This window comes from Protopterus annectens, chromosome 11.part0 (genome assembly GCF_019279795.1).
Source record: "Protopterus annectens isolate FY-2018-M chromosome 11.part0, PAN1.0, whole genome shotgun sequence".
NCBI lineage: Eukaryota > Metazoa > Chordata > Ceratodontiformes > Protopteridae > Protopterus > Protopterus annectens.
In genome coordinates, this window is record NC_056745.1 from 409,433,481 (window position 1) to 409,454,090 (window position 20,610).

General features: G+C 40.0%; 1 protein-coding gene across 1 annotated transcript in view; it reads left to right on the plus strand.

The window, feature by feature from the left end:
* Positions 1-20,610, plus strand: part of APAF1 (apoptotic peptidase activating factor 1) — a 2,040,921-nt gene that overhangs the window by 802,387 nt on the left and 1,217,924 nt on the right. The gene's annotated exons all lie outside the window — the stretch shown is intronic.

Sequence of the window (20,610 nt, forward strand, 5' to 3'; positions counted from 1 at the left end):
TGGCAACCCTGAGTCCAGACAGGGTTAAGGTTCATTCTAATAGGGCCTTGGCTTCATTTGTGGTTTCTTGTAAAGGGTTGGCTTCTAGAAGTATTCTAGAAGCAGCAACTTGGTCCTCTGTACATAATGTTACAAAGCACTATAAACTAGACTCCTTGTGCAGAAAATAGGATAGGCTTTGCTTAGACCATTCTTCAGGGGCTCCTGGATCCTCAGCCTTCCTCCTCCCAGTCAGTCTAAGTTATGTCTATCTATCCATATGGCTAAGGCTTACTGCAGCTGTGATCATAGTGACAAACATAGTACAGTTATGTAAGTAACTCACCAAACTAAGTACATCATACCTACCTGCCATGTCTTCACACATGCCTCCAGATCTACACCCCAGAACCTCTAACAGCCAACTACCACTCACTCAGAAAACACCATTCATCTTAGGACTTCTCTTCCTAACACTCACATGCCTAACCAACATCACATCAATATATACTAACACACCACTGAAAAACACATCATTCCATACAACACACACTCACACAAATACAAACTCACCCACACACTTCCCTATCTGTTCTACTTTATTTAAAGACAACTTAATACTACACATCTACAAATCTCACATAACATCATACATTAGGAAAATACCACTTAAATCCAACAAAGGCATATTACACAATATTAAACACATACTTTTAATCACAAAAAGTTTACTTATATCAGGAAACATACACCCAAACCCAGGCCCACAAAACTCTCTACTCTCAGCCTGGCAAACCTCTGACCTTCTATGATTCTTAATATCAACATCAGAAGCATCTCTAACAAGATCCCAGACCTACATGCATTCATAGCACACTACACCCCAGACATACTATTAATGAGATATGGCTAAAATCCTAGCACCCTAGGCGAAGAAATCCTCCCAGCAGGATATAACACCCTAAGACTGGATAGAGTAGGCAGGAAGGGAGATGGAGTTACTATCCTCTTCAAAAGTACACTGAATACCAAACCTCTACAAACCCCCATACCTAAATTTGAAAATGCTGAAATCCTAGGTTCAACCCTAAAGTTAAATGACACAAAAGGTATCAACATTCTCTGCTGTTACATTCCCCCGGGTAATAACTCTCCCATCATTGAAGAAATCTTACAGTGGGCCACAGATAAGCTTCCTCAGGAAACCATCATACTAGGTGACTTACTGACTGGATTGCCTGTACCTCTAACAACCCTCTAACCATGTTAATCTGTCTAGTTTTTCCCAACTTATCCAGGAACCCACTAGAGTTGGCAAGAAACCCCATAAACAATCTATTCTAGACTGGACTGTAGTCAACCACCCCAAACAAAACTACCACACAGGCTGCCTTCCAGATGGTCTCAGTTACCATCTCCTCACTTTCCTCCTACGGAAACGTACCAACATAGCCAAACCCATCATTTTTAGACAAGTCAGAGATGATTGTAAGCTAAATACACAAGGAATTCAACACTATTCTAAAACATAGTAACTGGAACCTCCTGCAAAACCCTAGGTTTAAACCAGGCAGTTGAATACTTTAACAGTATTTTCATCAATGCCGTAGACAGAGTTGCTCCCATTAGGAAAATCAGAGCCAAGGCAAACTATGCTCCATGGCTAAGTAGGGAAACTAGAGCCCTACTAAAATCTAGAGATAAAGCTTGGAAAAACTGGTAGAAGGATAATACTAGCCTAGCCAAACAAAACTACCTGCAACTTAGAAATCAGGCTAAGAAACAAACCAAACTAGATAAACAAAATTACTTCCTTAATATCCAAAATACACTCAAAAGATCTCCAAAAGTTTTGGGATGCTATCAACTCTCTCCTAAAACCAGGCAGAACTCCCACTCCTAACTACACCAAGGACAGTATGGATATGGCCTCCCAATTTAATCACCACTTCACTGAATCTATCCTGACTTTATCCTCCCAATTATCCAAAAACAACCCTGCACATAACCCAGCCAAATGCCCTGAGAATATCCCACATTTTTCTCTCACCAGTACCATCCTCCAAAATTAAGAAGCTCCTCCTAAAACTGAAACCAACCGCCCTTGCTGCCGACAACCTACCAACCAACTTCCTAAAAATGGCTGCTCAATCCTTATCCTACCCTATTTCTATTCTTATAAACCGCTCCACACAAGAATCTTACATCCCACAACTATGGAAGGTATCATATTATTCCACTTCATAAAGATGAAAATTCTTATGAATGCTCAAATTATTGCCCCATTGCCATTCTATATCCCTTATCTAAAATACTCGAGAAATGTATACATTCTCAAGTGATGCATTTCCTAAACTCACATAATCTCCTCTCCCACACACAGCACAGTTTCAGACAACACCATGGCACAACAACTGCTCTGCTCTCTTTTAATAATCTAGTCAACCAAGAGAGAAATAACAACTTTGTATCTGCAGTATATTTAGACCTCTGCAAAGCATTTGACATAGTACATTCCTTACTACTCGACATCCTAGCCTCCTTATCCTTTGCCCCATCCACTATAGCATGGTTTAAAAGCTATCTGTCTGAAAGACAATCTGTCCAATGTTAAGGTGTACTTATCCCCCTTACTCCCAACTAACATAGGTGTATGTCAAAGGAAAAAACTTCAAAGACCAGTTCACGTAAGGTTCAAGTATGGCACCCTTTATTAACTTGCAGCAAGGAGACAAAGCATGCAGGCAGAATGATTTGTCTGAACATTCATAATTAGTATGGTACTTTTATACAGTTCTTTCCATGTCACACAGTAAATGTTACTATTCTATTGACGTAGTTAGACACAGCTTTCTGTATTGTTCTACAGAAAATGTTACTAGACTAATTGCTGACTAGTTGAGAATAACTGCTGATTTACAAAATATTTGAGAAAAACAACCTGGCCTTTGGGCTTATTTTAGCCCACCACACACTTTCTATTCTTCAATTGTGCAGTTCTAATATATGTGTTACATTTTGCCTAGATTCAAGGTACATTTCTAGCTTAGATACAAGTAATGCTGACTACGGTCTAAACTTTCAAGCAGCCTTTGTTTTCATTATCAATAGCTTCTAGCAGCTGTGTACTTTTCTCATGGCATAAGCAGAAAATCAATAACTCTTTAAGTCTCATGACACTAGTAGAAATGAAACACTTATTATTTTCATGACGTTAGCAGAAATCAAATGCTCCTTGTTATGTTTCTAATAGCTGTGCAGATTCATGCAGTGTGAACAGAATAAATGTATTAACCCTTTTAAACCTCAAATGCACTAAGCATGCATATTACTAATACATATTTTTCTAACATTTCCCCCCTTTTAATACTTTTATTCTACTTTCAAAATAAGCATAAACAGCTTTTCTTCTCCTAACCTCTTCCCACTCAGGATTTGCAGTTAAGAGAGTCATTCAGTTTAAACTTATGAAAGCATTTTCAATTTTTCAACAATTCTTCAAGTTCAGCACCTTGGTATAAGGTTTCTGAAACTGACATGTCTATAAAGTCTTTGATCAGTCTTTTCATGCAGGGGATGCAGCAGCAAACACATACCACCAGTAGGATCATTCCTACACAGATGGCAATCAGGATGTTCATCAGGATACTGCCCCCACCCCCCAAGCAGTCTCTGGAAAAAGTCCGTCAATGGATTTGGTCCTGGCTTGGTCATAGCCGACACTTGCTGAATTACCTCAAGGTGATTGTCTATCTCGTGTTTGTGGTCAGGAATATATGAACAGCACTCCTTCTGGATTAAAGCGCAAGTACCTCCTCTCGCCGCTAGGGTGAAGTCAAGAGCCATGCAGTTTTGAAGCACTACAGTTCTCATGGCAGTCAGTTCATCAGTCACCAATTCTAGAGCGGAAAAGGTTGCATTGCTCATTATTTTGAGAAGTTTAGACAGTTTTCTCAGTTCCCAGATTGATTTCGTTGCTCCATATGCTGGCAGTACACCTGCCCACAAGATGATGGTATCACCCAAGTCCATTTTTCCCTAGGTCCACAGCATGATGGCTTTTCTAGTCCGTATTGATCTGCCCCACTGGATTGACAGGCTTCTTGATTTCTTGTCGAATTTTCCCCTGAGGCAAAACTGCTGTGTGTCTTATGGCCGGAACCAGGTACCCCAAATAACAACTGCCGGACCAATTCTCAGGTAACCACTTGTATGCTTTCCTACCACATACAAAATAACAGTCTTCTACTTTGGTAGTAACTTTACTATGTCCTGGCTCTGGATGAAACATTTTTTTGTCAACTATAGTCAGTGACCTCCTTATTTATATATATATATATAATGATATATAATAGAATAAGCAATGAACATATATGTTTATAAGAAATGTGGTGTGGCCAAAAAAAAATAATATATACCCCAAATTATTAAATCTTGATGACCCCTCGTGATAGGCCGTATTAGTCTCCCGTGAGGATGTTCCGTGGGATTATGAAGGAAGATATAGATTTGCTGAGTAATATGTTCCAAAAGGGGGATACGATGAAAAAATGATTAAAAAAATCACAATATTATTTTCCCAGTGTCTAAACAAGTATAAACCATGCTTGGTGACATCGATGGTATAAATAACATTAGGAAAGGAAAAGTGACCCAGTTTTTTAATAGAGTATGTGTGCTTACTTATAATCCTTATGTACATTACATCAAGGAAAATCTACACAGACACTGGATGTTATTGGTTTAGATATTTAGAAACAAACCAAAGATTGTATATAAGGTAGCACCAAAAATAAAAAGACTCTGAATGTACAGATAATAAGAATCATCATGAGAATAATAAATAATAGTAGGGGTAGTAAGTACCAGGAAGAATGTGGTGCATGCATACCATAATATGATAAAGTAATGTAAGCTGATATTAATCATATAATGATTATAAATGTAAAAGAGGTAATTGCAATTGCAAATAGGTGACCTTACCTTGCTGCCTGACAGCATGCAGGGCTTATTACATTGGAAAAACTGAGAGATGCATTAAAAACTAATATATGGATACCACACCAATGCACTATATATGGCATGGATGGACAAAGGGAAACCCATAATTTTATATTGCTATCATTGATCAAATTACATTCAAGGCAACTGGAAAAAAACAGATTAGCCTCAAGGAGGTATATGGGCAAAATTAAAACTGATCGACAAGATATCCTGGTCTCAATGATCATATTAGCATCAAACCTTTCCTTGTTGAATAATTAATTTTTGTTTAGTCCATTATGAGATATGATGAGTAATTATTAGAATAATTAAAAATTTTTTTAAGAATATATATATACTATTTTTTAAGAATATTATTTTTTAAGAATATATATATATTGTTTTAACATTTAATATTTATATACACTGAAATTATTTATATACAACTAAAAAAATTGTTTTTTATATATGTATTTACACATATTCAAAATTCTATATAAGCCTGCATATATGAAATTGAACATGTAACTAGACATATTATCTTATATTTTATGTATATATTTGTTTTATAATTTACATATATATTGATTTTTATTTTATTTAATTGAGTTATTCTTTACATTGTGCTTTGCATTTTAGTGTGTTTAGATTAATAGTGTTTATATTGTCATTAAATTTAGTCCCCAAACAGGATCCTTATAGATTTCTAGCTAATGATGCTGTTGCTTTAAGAAATTTGTATATATAAGATCAAATAACTCTAATTGTATCAGTTCTGATGAAGATTGAACTTGTGGATTATTCTTTGGATTTAATTTGTCCTTTGTTTCTGCTGTTTCTGAATGTTTGTCTTCTGGTTTCGCTACCTTTTTCTTGTTCCTAACTATAATCAGTTGTTTATAAAGGTCAGCATTATGTTTTACTTCATCAGTTGTTCTATGCATCAGTTCAAAAAATGAATCGTAGCTTGTGTTGCAATAGGAACCTGTGTTATCAGTTTTATTGTAGCATCTATAGGGAACAGTCACGTTGCAATTGCTCCAACCCACCTGAACTGTATCATTTTTGTAAAAATACACAGTCCCCTTCTGTCGAACAGACAAGTGCAATGCTACTTTATCTTGTGATGTAACATCTGATGTATCATAGACTAAATTTTCCCAGGTCTTATTGGCTCCTAGGGGGACTGAAGTTAACAATAACCTCCCATATGCTGTTGGCAAAGCTGTGCAAATCCAGCAATTCGAAACATTGAAGGTCTCAGCATACACATATTTGATTGCCTGGTAAGTGTTGAAGTTTGGGTGCCACTCTACATGCAACTCTCCACGCTTATTCAGTTCAGTTTGTGTGGCTGGGAAAAGGAATGGCCACAACAAAAAGATTATTGTCACTAGTACAGTCAACAGGATGATTATGCAATACTTCTGAGGAAATGGTTGTTCTGCATTCCTGTTTTCTCCGACTCTTCCGAGTAGTTTTATTTGGATTTTTCTGGATTCTATCATTTTTGCTTTTGACATGTGATCTTACTCTCTGCCCTAATAGGACCTTCAGCACCGATGGTTTCTTCACTGGGGTTGAGACAGATCAGTCCTATTGATCTGACCCCCCTTTGTAGCCAGACTTTGTGCTGAGGGTACCGATGGAGAGGTAAGATTTTTGTCCAGTTCAAAGTTCTTAACTAGTTTGCAGTGCATCAGGTGGATCCACGAAGCTCGCTCTGCTATCTTGACTGCAGTGGGTGTCAAAAGAAGCACCTGGTATGGACTTTCCCACCTTGGTGATGACCAATTCTTCTTCTTTATATTCTTCACCCACACCCACTCCCCGGGGATCACTGCCACTTCCGATGTTTCGGTTTGTTCTTTATTTAACTGCTGTATGGTTTGGTTTACAAAGTGTGTACCGTTGTCACTGTAGATCCTTTCTGGAATGCCAAATCTAGGGATGATTTCTTTGACAAGTACTTTTGCCACTGTGGCTGCATCTGGATTTTTGGTTGAAAAGGCTTCCACCCATCTGGAAAACATATCTACAATGACAAGACAATACTTCTTATTTTCACATTTGTTCAGTTCTATTAAATCCATACAGATAGTGTGAAATGGGTATTGTGGTGTAGGGAAACTCCCTTGCTTGGGCTTTAATGCCCCTTGTGCATGATGTTTGTTACAAATTTGGCACATCAAACAAAATTTTTTTAGAGTAGTTTGTAAATCCGTATGTTGTGAACACTTGGTTCACCAGCTGTACCATTCCCCCTGTTGAGACACGGCATTGCCCATGGCTCAACAAAGCTGCATATCTAAACAAATTAGGTGGTAGTATCGGTTTCCCTTCTTTAGAGATGTACAGCCCCTTTTCGAGAATTGCTCCTTGTTTTACCCATCTTTGTTTTTCAGCTTGCGTAGTGAGTGTCTGCATTGTCTTTAACATTTCTAAGTCTAAAATCTCAGAGGGTTGTAGTTCCTCATTTAAAAGAAATACTTCTGTAGCTGCTTGTTTTGCAGCTGTATCAGCTCTTGCATTACCTTTTGAAATCCTATTTTGTTGATTGGTGTGAGCTGTGCATTTAAAAATGGCTACTTTCTGACTTAACTGAATAGATTCTAAAAGATCTAAAATAAACTGTGCATGATTGATAGGTCTGCCAGTAGATGTTATCATTCCTTGGTTTTTCCACTGTTGTGCAAAAACATGTACAGGAGAAAAAGCGTACTGGCTGTCAGTAAAAATGTTTACACATTTACCCTTTGCTAAGGTACATGCCCGTATCAAGGCAAACAATTCTGCTGCCTGTGCAGATAAGTTGTGTGGTAAAGGTTTTGCTTCTATAATCTCAGTGTCAGAAACTACTGCATATCCTGCTAGGTTCTGTCCTGCAGGACCCCTTTTGCACAAACCATCCACGTAGTATGTCACCTCGGCATCATCCAAGGGGACATCCGTGAGATCTTTTCTAGGTAGTGTCTTTTGCTCAATTACCTGCAGGCAGCGGTGTGGTTTGCCATCTGCAGGGGTTGGGAGCAAGGTAGAAGGGTTCAAAGTTGTGCATCGTTCAATTGTCATATGAGGTTGGCTCAACAATATAGTCATACAGGAAAGATGCCTAGCAGGGGAAAGATATGCTACCTTCTCTTGCAGTAAAATAATCACGACTGCATGAGGCACTCTCAAAGTGAGAGGATGGAATAAAACTACTGAGGCCGAAGCCTGTACTGCCATTGCAGCTGCAACTACTGCTTGTACACAGTGGGGTAAGGACTGTGCCACTGGGTCTAGTTGTGATGAATAGTAAGCAATGGGGCGTTGCTTATCCCCATGCTGTTGTGTTAACACTGATGTCATATAACCTTGCTTGCAATCTACAGTTTGGAAAAACGTTTATGGTAGTTTGGTAATCCCAGAACTAATGAGGACGCTATTAACTGTTTCAGTTTGCAGAAAGCAGATTCTGCCTCTGGTATCCATTGCAACAAATCCTGTGCTGCCATAGGCTATCAGGTCAGTCAGAGGTGCAGATTCCAAGGCATAGTTTGGAATCCAGCTCCGGCAAAAATTAGTTGTACTCAGGAAGGACATCATTTCCTTCTTGGTAGTGGGTTTTGGTGCTTGCAAAATTGATACTTTTCTGTCCTCATCTAATTACATATCCCAGGTATTTGACTGTTTTTTCCAAAGCTGCAGTTTATTTTTATTTACCTTATGTCCTTCAGTGGCTAAAAATCGTAATAGCGCTATGGTATCTTCTTTACATTCTTGCTGGGTGGGGGCCGCCAGCAAGATGTCATCAACATAAAGTAAAATCTGACTGCCCCTTGGTGAGACAAATCTCGCCAAGTTGCTTGCCATTTCTTGTGAGAATATTGTTGGACTTTCACAATACCCCTGTGGTAGTCGCGTATATGTATACCTTTTCCCCTGAAATGTGCATGCAAACCAATACTGGCTGTCAGGGTGTATTGGTATCGAAAAGAACGCATTGCTGATGTCTCCCACAGAAAAATACTTATGTTGAGGTTTTAAATCATTCAACAGGGTGTGTGGGTCTGGCACCGTAGGTGCCCTTAGTATCACTGCATCATTTACAGCTTGTAAATCTTGGACCATACGCCATTCTCCATTTGCTTTTTTAACTGGAAATAAGGGTGTGTTACATGGTGAATCGGGAGATTCTACTAATATCCCTCCTTTAAGTAAGGTTGCTATAATAGGCTTTATCCCTGCCTCTGCATCTTTTCTTAAGGGATACTGTCTTTTCTGTGGTCTAAATGCTGACTTTGGCGTGATGGTAACCCGCTGTACAAATTAAGTCTTACATCTGATTTTCCTGTTGACCAGAGAGTTTCTGGTATATTCTGTAAGGCATTCTCTTCCTCCTTTAATAGGAGTGCTAATCAGCTGTCCTTGCTAGACTGCAAGTGTACAGCTGGGTTGGTCTGAGTTATCCAATTCAACTTCTGTATTTGTATTCCCTGTCCTGACAGTTCTAATTCTGTCTGTTTCTCCCATCTCGTGACTTTTTCTCCTAGGTCTGCCCATTCTATATTTTTGTTCTTGGTTAAGCTAACATGTGGTAATCAATTAGATTTATAAAGTGCAAAGAACTCCTGGGGCAATGAACAGCTGGCTACACTGTTCCCTTCTGTGTCCCAGTACAGATTACGTAATATCAATCTGTTTGTATGATTTTTAAACAATTCTTGCTCATATTCCTTATCAGGTCCTGGTGTGTTACAGTAATACAGAGTACAGTGCAACAGGTGTTGCTTATCAGTGTCAAGAGAGGGGAACTTGCTGATGGCTACATTCATTAATTCTTCGGTCACAGTCCCTGGACCAGTCGTAACCAAGTTCTGGCTGTACCAATAAACATTTCACCCTCCGATTGCACTGCAAAGGTATCAATTTGTCGCTGTGCTTCCATACCCTGCATGGTTGGGACTACTGCTATACCAAATAGCTGCATGAGGTCTCTGCTCAAGAGGTTTACTGGGCATTTTGCAGAAACAATAATTTTGCTTTTCTGAGTCAATCCTGAAATAGGATCAGTTATTGCAGTGTTACGGGAGAGGGGCTCCCAATACAGCTGTCTATTAGCTGCCTTTACCAGTATGTAATCAGGTGACTCCGTGTTTTCTGGCAGTTTGGAGGGATGTATCAGGGTTCGTGATGCCCCTGAGTCACACAAGAATTTGACTTCCCTCCCTTCTACCAAGAGTGTAACTTCTGGTTTTGTGTCTGCTAAATAGAGCTCCAAGCTCAATAAAGCTAGGTCTAATATTTCATTTTCTTCACTGTCACCAACTTCTTGCACTTCCTCTATCTCTTCTGTCACATCCTGTACTCCCTCTATCACATTCTCATTTGTCCTTTCTCTACTGTCCCCTCCTAGTGATTCCTGACTACCATATAGTCAGTCCTCACCCTCCTTGTCATCCGTGGTTACCTTATTTTTCCTGCAATCCTTTGCCAAGTGTCCCTTTTTACCACATTTGAAACTTTCACCCCTTTTCTTTCGCCCTTTAAAGTCCTCTGATCGTTGATCAGATTGTTTGTTTCCCTGTACATTTTTCTTGCCCTTTTTCCTGGACTGTACTATGTAAACTTCTGCTCCATCTTCTACAGAAAATACTTGAGCTTTCTTTTTCTTTTTGCTATTAAAATGCCTTTCGGCATGCCTAGCATATTCAAGTAATGACTGTAACCTGCTTGTACGATGGTCTACCATGTGTTTTGTAATAAAACTGCTTATGGGTGCAATATTGCCTTTCAAAAATGCATTCTTTAGCTGCTGTTCATATGGGGAATCTTGTGTTTGATCTTCAGGAACCTGCATTCCACAGTGGCTATTAAAACATTCTAATAATCTGGCATAATACCTGTCAATAGTTTCACCTTCTTGTTGGATGCATTGATTAATGCAAGTCCAGTCTGCCCTAGGCTTCCATTTTTCAGAGATGCGGTCTGTAAGACCTTTTACTCTGTTGTCTAGTTCTGCGCTGCTATGTGGGGAGGGGTCTTTGTGCAACGTCACGGGGATTCCAGTTGCCACTAATCATGTGCCAATCTGGCCCCACAATTTGTCTAACTACTTTTTCCACCTCTTCTCCATTTAAGTTATAACTCAGCCTCATTCCTTGTAAATCTTCTGAGAATTTTCTAAAATTAACTTTTGGATGGGGAATTCCCTCAGTGGCTTTCCGGATATCTTCCGGAGTCCAAGGTGTATACACTAAAATAGTTGGGTCCTGATTATCTTGTCCTGCCTGAGGGTTAGGTACTTCTATAAGTAGGCATATTTCTTCTTCACTCATAGATCGTGAATTTTTAACCATTTGATATAACTCAATGCCTTCATTTGAGTTACCCGCCCTTGTTCCAGACCTGGTCCTGATGGTTTTACTTTTACAGTGTCTCTATTTTCAGTGACAACAGGATATCGTGGGGGTGGACTAACTTGTTCACTTGCTTCATATTCTGGTAAGGGAGGCGGAGGGGCCGATGCTATTACTAAGTTATTGTCCTCTTTATCTAAAAACATTGTTTTTGAATTGTTGTTCTTTTGTTCCCTGCGGTTTACTTCCTCAAGCCACCTGTGTGCCTGAGGAATTCCTAATTGGCGTTGCTTTTTTACTCGACCTTTGGAATCGGTTTTGAGCTGTTTGACAAGTTTGATAAGCGAGGATTTTTCTAATTTTCTGTCATTCATATTTATTAACCCATTTTGAATAATATTTAATATTGTTGGCGTGCTGCGACTGCATGTATTTTGTGTCTTCTGTTAACGGCGGAGTTTGGGGTCTTTTTGTGCAATTATTACCCATTCTGTTCTACCCTTTTGATTGTTACGTAACTTCTCTTATTTTTAACGTGGTACCACGGATTTTGTTATAGTCTCTTAAGAATGACTGCCTACTTATTCTGTTTCTCCTGATCTATGACAAGACAGTAATCTTTTCTGTCCCTGACTTGTAAAATACAGTCTTGACAAAAACAATACAAATCTAGTCCCTGATCCAAAACAGAAAACAGGAAAAGTAGATTCACCTTACCTGAGCCTACGTGATTGATCATCTGATTCGTGGAGACCCGTCCTTCAGTCGCAGATCAGAAAGTGGCTGGCCTCTTTTTGTACAATTCAGTCAGAGGGCTTTTCAAATAAGAAGAACCGATTTGGTTTCTTCCCTGTATGGTTTCAACCACCTGGCCCATCTGATCTGAGGTGAAGAGAGGGTTACAGTCCGAAGGACCAATCTGTCAAAGGAAAAAACTTCAAAGACCAATTCACATAAGGTTCAAGTATGGCACCCTTTATTAACTTGCAGCAAGGAGACAAAGCATGCAGGCAGAATGATTTGTCTGAACATTCATAATTAGTATGGTACTTTTATACAGTTCTTTCCATGTCACACAGTAAATGTTACTATTCTATTGACATAGTTAGACACAGCTTTCTGTATTGTTCTACAGAAAATGTTACTAGACTAATTGCTGACTAGTTGAGAATAACTGCTGATTTACAAAATATTTGAGAAAAACAACCTGGCCTTGGGGCTTATTTTAGCCCACCACACACTTTCTATTCTTCAATTGTGCAGTTTTAATCTATGTGTTACATTTTGCCTAGATTCAAGGTACATTTCTAGCTTAGGTAAAAGTAATGCTGACTACGGTCTAAACTTTCAAGCAGCCTTTGTTTTCATTATCAATAGCTTCTAGCAGCTATGTACTTTTCTCATGGCATAAGCAGAAAATCAATAACTCTTTGTTAAGTCTCATGACACTAGTAGAAATGAAACACTTCTAATTATTTTCATGACGTTAGCAGAAATCAAATGCTCCTTGTTATGTTTCTAATAGCTGTGCAGATTCATGCAGTGTGAACAGAATAAATGTATTAACCCTTTTAAACCTCGAATGCACTAAGCATGCATATTACTAGTACATATTTTTCTAACAGTGTACCACAAGAGTCAGTATTAGGCCCACTTCTTTTCTCCATATATACCAATAATCTCCATACCACCACACAGCATGCTTCACTTATACAATACGCAGATGATTCAACTCTTATTTGTTTGGCACCATCAATCACCACGATACAACAGCTCATTCTGGAATCTTTTAGCTCTGTCGAAACATGGATCACTCAAATCCAACTTATCCTAAACCCTAATAAAACTAAATTGTTACTTTTCACTCCAAACAAAACCATGCCTACCCCTCTATCCTTCACTCTCTCCTCCAAAAATGACACTATTATCTCTCCCTCTGACCACACCAAACTCCTGGGCGTTGAAATTGACAAAAGCCTACTTTTCAACATATGATTTCACAAACAATCAAAATGTCCATAAAAAATGGGAAAACTATATAGACACAGAAAATCCCTCACAAGACAAGCCTGGATTATCCTTGTCCAAACTCACCTACTGTCCACTCTAATATATGCTGCTCCTATCCTTACCCAAGTCAGAAAACTTGACCTTGACAAATAATTGTTACGTTATAACAAAATCTCCAAATTTGCGAATAACTCCACCTTCAGAACCCACCACTGCCAGGCTCTAAGGGAACTGCAATGGTTAGAACTTCCTCAGCTACTAAATTACTACCAGCTAGTCATTGCCTACAATGTTATAGGACATCCTGGAAAAACCCAGCAGTAGGCCAACTCCTCACACACTATAATACAAATCGTCCTGTCCACTCATCCGACAAATCTCTACTCTGTATCCCAAAGGCTAACAATACCACAGGAAAAGCTCTGTTTTCTCACACCATAGCTAGAACCTGGAATAAACCTCCCTTCTGCTCTGATTTCTACCTCAACTCTTACCCATTTTAAAAACTCACTTAAGTCACACTTAATGGAAAATGGCCATGCCCTTGCATCACATAATTCCTTCTGTTCATTCACTCCATAAAACTCACTGCCTACTTCAACCACTGTATAACTTTTTGCAATCTTATGAAACTTTGCTTTTGGAAATTGTAGACTTATCACATGAATATCTATGGTTAATTATGTTTTATTCTCTCTATATATATCTCTTATTTTTCTATATTTGCTTATACAGTATTTTTTCATATTATTTTTCATGTATTTCTTCATATTGTTTTTCTCATATTTGCTTCTTCAAAATTGTTAATCATATTGTTTAATTTTGATACTTACTATGGAGCTTTTCTCCGTGGGCCTCCATTGAAAATGGACTTGTGTCCAGTCGGACTATCCCAATAAACAAATGTAAAATAAAAAAAATAAAGTAAACTTACCATAACAGTAGGTGTTCGAATGATCACTACTGCAGTAGCTGCTCCTTCCCTGTATTCCCATTATTTTTTTGCATTTTTATTGCATGGTTCTGGGCCTTATTTTAGGTTTTCTAGCAATGGCCTTTTCAGTTCTGTTGCCTCCCTCTCTGTTGACTCCCTCTCTGTTGACATGAAAGCTTTGAAGGGCTTGGAGCCCCAACCTGTCATTTTAGTCAGCTCAAGTTGAGCTGACTAATGGTTTGGGCATGGAAGGTGCCCATAAGCTTTAGAAGCTGGCTGACTGTTATCCTTAGCAGGATATAACCCATATAGATAAATCTACCCTTAGCAGGATATAACCCATATAGATAGTTACTGCAACAGTGATCATTCAAACATATACTGTTATAATGAGGTTTACTTACACAACTGTAATTTTGCTGTTAATTGCCCTCATGTGTGAAGGGAAAAGGCATTCAGTACTGTAGGTGGGTTGTTGTCAGTTCTGTAAATGCATGGATAAGTGATGTCCTTCCATTTCACTGCTGCAATATTCATTACATTAGGGATCCCCTGTCAGGGGCGGCCCGATGTCTGGCCATACCAAATTGTAGTGAACTAATGAGTGTTGTGGATGATTTATCATTGCTGTGGTTTATTTCCTTCATGTTTTTTTATTTTATTTGTTGCAGTATACCAAAGCCTTAAGTGGCTTTAAGGCTTTAAGGTATGCTGCACCATCACACACATGCTCCTCACTTAACATAGGGCATAAAAGTGACGTCCAGATGTACCATCTTCAGAGCTTCTTTGCCACCAGTCCAAATGCCATCTCTTGATCGTTGGTTTGAACTGTTCTGTTGCTGGTTCTCCAAGCCATTGCAGATAAGTGCCCCATTGGGGTTATGTTTTTACTTATCCTTCTTTTACTGTTGCTTGTGGGGTTTCATGTCATCCAAGAATGGTAAATGCCAATGTGGGAGACAGATTCCACATAAAGACCACTACAAACAGTGTCTGTTTTGCCTTCGTGTCTCACAAGGCCATATGTCCTGCTCTGTCTGTCAGGCCTTTATACCTAAAATCCTTCATAGTAGACTCTCTTCTTTGGTGCTTTGTCATGAAAACCAGCGTCTTAAGCTTCTTGCAAAGGAAATGATGGAGGGAACTTCCCGTTGTGAGGGACAGCTGTCTGTGAAGAAGGCGGCCAAGAACCTAGGCTGAAATCTTTTGCTGTTCAGCCTCTGCCAAATGTCTCTCCCAAGGTGAGTGAATGCCCGGAGGTTCACCTGTCATTATCACTGGATTCCTCTGCTGCAACCGGGTTGGAGGCCAGCGGGGATCTGACTTTAAGCATGTCCGAGGAGGGTTTGCAGATGTCCGCTTTGGACATTCAGGATGAACCATGGCTGATTATCTCAAAGGGGCCTAGGGGTGTTCATCAAATATTTGTCAGTGAAGAAGTCCCTATTACCATTATTGAATGTAATCCTGGGTTGGAGCCTTCTAAATTTTATAAGGTGGCTGTCCCATTGAAAAAGCAAAAGGCTAAGCATGTTACTCCTGCTCCTAAGGATCCACAGAGTGAATGACAGTCCTTCACTCAGGGCTTGTTTAGTGCTTTGATGGCTTAAAAAACTCTTTAGAGAGTTTCTGTTTCAGCTCCCCCTGGTCCTCTGCTCCCCTAAAAAGGCACAGGGAACAGCAAATGAAAAATCCTTTGCTTACCCTTCTCAAATTCCCTCTCCTTTGTATTATAGATTTGAGGAAGAAGAATCTACAGTCCTGATGCTCCCTTCGAAGAGATTTCTTTTGGGGACGCAATCACCGGGATGATGGCATTCTTTAAATGGGATTGTGCTCAGGTCTTTGAGGTACAAAGAATGTATTATGAGTTGCTGCAGATGGATTCTCCAAGACTTTCAGGTGTTCCTCCTATTGTGGGTGCATTTTCAGTGCTTCTAAGGCTCAAGAAACTGAGCACCCTGCTCCCAAGAAACCTGATAGATTCTATAGGGTGCCTGAGGACTGTAATTTTTTATACAAGTGTCCTTCTGCTGACCCCTCGGTGTTGTCTGTAACTTCTGACAAGCCCTGTCAATTGCTTTCTTTTCCTGAGTTTTACTGCCCTCTGATAAAGATAGGTCCATGTAAAGGCTAGACAAAATGGTTTATATCGCTGCTACTTTGCACTTTAGGGCTATTAATTATCATACCCATATGTCCCAGGTATTTGCTGGCTGTCCTATCCCAGGTCTGTCAGGTTATTTCTGATCTTCCAGACTGAGTAAATTGTCTGCCCTTTCCCTGTTAAGGAGTTCCTCCCAGGTGGCTCGCCATTCCATCAAGTGTAGTTACATGTAGCAGATGCTTCTTCTAGGACTGCTGCTTTTGGGTTAGTGATGAGGTATTCTTGGCTTCAGCTTCAACCCTTGCTGATATTAAGGTTAAGTTGATGGATGCCCCTCTAGATAATAAACATTTGTTTGGTGAAGCTGCTGCTTTGTTTAAGTCCCTTCAGGATAAGGGCAAGGCTTTACAGGAACTAAAACATGTGATTGTTTCTTCTGTGCCTAAATTTCAGAGAAATTACCCCAGCTTTTGTTTGTAGGCAATCTTGCTGTCCTCCTAAGGGTAAAAAGGGTGGCAATCAGGCTCCTCCTGCGAAGGCTACTCAGACGTCAGTGCCTCAGAAGTCTCCTTTTCCTGACACACCAGGTGCTCTCTGACTATCCTATTCTTCCCAGCCACTGTCCTCTTTCTCTTCACCTCTCTCTCTCTCTCTCTTCCTGTTTGGCTACAGATTACTCAGGATTCTTGGGTTCTGTCCATTATCCACCAGGGGTATTTCATGGTCTACAAATCCCTTCCCCCTTTTATGGGTGTACCTCAGCCCCCTCAGGAACAACTATCATTCTTTCCAGAGGCACTTCGGGATCTTTTGACTCAGGGTATTATTCAAGAGGTACCTGTGTCCCATAGGGAAGGGGCTTTTTACTCCAGGACATTTCTAGTGCCCAGGAAAGAGGGTACTTGGAGACCAATTTTAGACCTCTCTCATCTAAACCCTTTCTGAAGGTGCCCTCCTTTCGATTGCTGTCCCTTTAGACTTTGTTCCATGTTCTGCTTCTTCAGGCTTATGTCTCTGGACCTCAAGGATGCTTATCTCCATATTCCAGTTCAGACCCTTTTCAGGAAGTTTTTTTCATTTCTCTGTTGCTTCCTGGCATTTTCAGTTCTCTGCTTTGCCTTTTAGCCTTTCTACTGCCCAAAGGTATTCATCAGATACCCTGCTCCTGTTATTGCCTTTTGCAGGATTCAGAGGATTCAGTATTTCTTTACTTGGATGAACTTTTGCAGGCATCCTGTCCTGAGATCCTGTTGCAGAATCTTCAGTTTGCCATTTCTCTTCTAAAATGCCATGGGGTTCACAATAAACTTCAAAAAGTCTTTTCTGACTCATTCTCAAGACCATGTTTTTCTGGGGTGTAGGATACAGACTGTGCCTATGCTGGCATCCTTGCCTCCTCCCAAGGCCTTAACAGTCTTTTCCTTCTTTCAGACTCTTTTTCCTCTGGCATCTAACTGCCAGGGAATTTGAGATTTCTAGGGTTCATGGCATCCACCATCCCTGTGCTCTCTGAGTAAACACCACATGAAGACATTTCATTGGTTTTTCAAGTCAGTTTGGCTTCAACATGCACATCCCCTTGAATTTGTAATTCTTCTTCTACCTTGTCTCTTTAAATATAGGGCTCCCTTTTCATCTCCCTCTTCCCTCTCATGAGCTGTTTACAGATGTTTCAGATGTGGGTTGGGGAGCAGCTTTTGGCTGCCTAAAGGTGTAGGGGCTGTGGTGGCCTCTTCAACAGAAAGAGCACATCGGTGTACAAGAAATGAGAGCTCTTCTGCTGTCACTTCAGGCTTTACATCATCTTTTCTCTTTAGGACCGCTCAAGGTATTTACAGACAATAGTGCAGTGATGTGGTATGTAAACAAATAAGAGGGACAAGATCTTATCTTCTTTTCTGGCTGGCCCTCCTAGTGTGGAATCTTGCTATCCATTATCAAGTGACTCTTCAGGCAGTTTACATTCCCTCAGTTCAAAACATTGTGGCAGACATTCTGAGTAGGTCCTTAACTCAGTCCCATGAATAGATGCTTCACAGGGATGTGTTTCTGGACATAATCCACCAGTGTGGTACTCCTCAGAGAGATCTTTTTGCCTCTCCTCTGAACAGACAACTTCTGTTTTGTGCCAGAGTCCCAGGTCTTCTGGTTTGGAAGGTGGACACCCTATCTTTTTCTTGGAAGGGGATGTTTCTTTATGCTTTCCCTTCCATTGCCCTCATTCCAAAAGTCCTGTTCAAAATTCAACAGGATGGTCCCAAAATCATGTTGGTGACTCTCTTTTGGCCAAGACAGCATTGGTTCCTCTTCATCTAAATTTAGCCAAGGGCAGTCATCACAAGTTATCTCACAGTTTGGACCTACTCACACAACACAAGGGATTTTCTCATTCATCCCCACCTGTCCACTCTTCAACTGACACTCTGGGTGATATGATTTTGATTTACCATAGACACTTTTTTTCTGAGGATGTGTTTAGGGTCCTGCTGGAGGCCAGGAAACCCGATGCTAAGAACTCCTCCTTATCCAGCTGGAAGAGGTTTTCTGTTTGGTGTCTTTCTCATAACGTGGATCCAGATTTTGTGGATTTTCTTTTTGTTCTCTCTTAGCTGTGTGAATTGTTCAATGCTGTGTTGGCCTATTCTTCTGTTAAGGCCCACTTATCATATCTCTGCTTGTCTGCCTTGATCTCCTCCTTTAGCTTCTAGATTTGAAGCTAAACAATTCTTTAAAGGTGTCATTCATATTAAGCCTCCCAGGAAACCCGTTCCTACTCCCTGGGATCTTAATTTTGTTTTGGAAAAATTGACTCTGGCTCCTTTTGTGAGCCTTTAGCTTGAACTTCCTGGCAGCTTTGCTCTTGGAAGACCATACTTTTGTTAGCCTTTATTCTGCCAGATGGGTGTCTGAGCTTCATGCCCTTCTGACTATGATGTGTCCTCCTGTTTTGGGGTTTCATAAGGACAGGGTGTCCTTGTGTACTAATCCTTCTTTTATGCCCAAGGTGGTGAATGAGTTGTCCCTTAATCAGTCTTTTCATTTGCCCACTTTTTTCCTTTCTCTGCAATCTGCTAGTGAGAAGGGATGTGCATAGACAACTCAGATTTTATTTGGAGAAGACTTAGACCGTTAGGAAATCTGATCAGCTCTTTGTTTCCTTTCATCCTAGGTCCTTAGGTTTAGCTGTGTCTAAGCAAACAATTTCTTATTCGATCCCTAAATCTATTTATTTTTGTTATTCTTTTCATGGTAAGAGCCTTCTTTTTTCCGTTAAGGCTCATTTGTACTAGAACTGTGGCTTCTTTTCATGCTTTTTTTCAAGGGTTTGGATACTAACTCTATTCTTGAGGCAGCTAACTGGACTTCTGTGCATACTTGGTCATTCACTGCAAGTTGGATGGAATATACAGAGCTAAAGCTGGTTTTGTTAGGGCCATCTTTCATGGCTTCCTAGAGGGCTCTGCTGGTCCTTCCTCCTCCCAAGTTTCTTCCTGAATTTTGGCAGTCTCCCAAATGTAATGAATACCTCCATGAGTGAAAGGGGAGGACGTAGTACATTTGTGTAGTCTTACCATAACGGTATATGTCCTTCTCTTCACTATTGGAGTATTCAGTCCCTCCCATTGGAGTATTCAGTCCCTCCCATTGGAGTATTCAGTCCCTCCCACCTACCCCTGGTCCATTTGTCTTCTAGATGTACAGGTTTCTTCTTTTTTATCCTTGGACTGGCATTCCTACTGGGGCCCTCAGTTCTGAGGATGGTATGTTCAGATGTCACCTTTATTCCCTGCACTACGTGAGGAGCATAAGTGTGACCTATGGTGTACCTTAAAGCAACCTAAGGCTCTGGTATACTGGCAGACATCAGGCCACCCTTGGCAGAGGATCCCTAATGTAATCAGTAATGTAACAGTGAAGAGTCATATATTGTTATGGTAAGATTTTACACAACTGTACTTTTTGTTTGTGGTATGTGGTATATTTAGGTGAGTAACTAACAGATTTATGTAAGTAACGTGATGCACAATTATGTGAAGACATTCATGGTATAGATTAGTACCCATTTATCTGGATGCATATTTTTTTTTGAAGTGGGGAAATTGTGAGCTGCATTACAGGGATTAGAACAGCACAGACCATGGAATGGACCATTATGAACTGACATGTTCCTGATACTAAGTACATGTCATAGGTTTGTAACTGTTTTTTATTCTTTGGTTTTAGTTTTTCTAACTCAGGAGTAAAAACAGAAA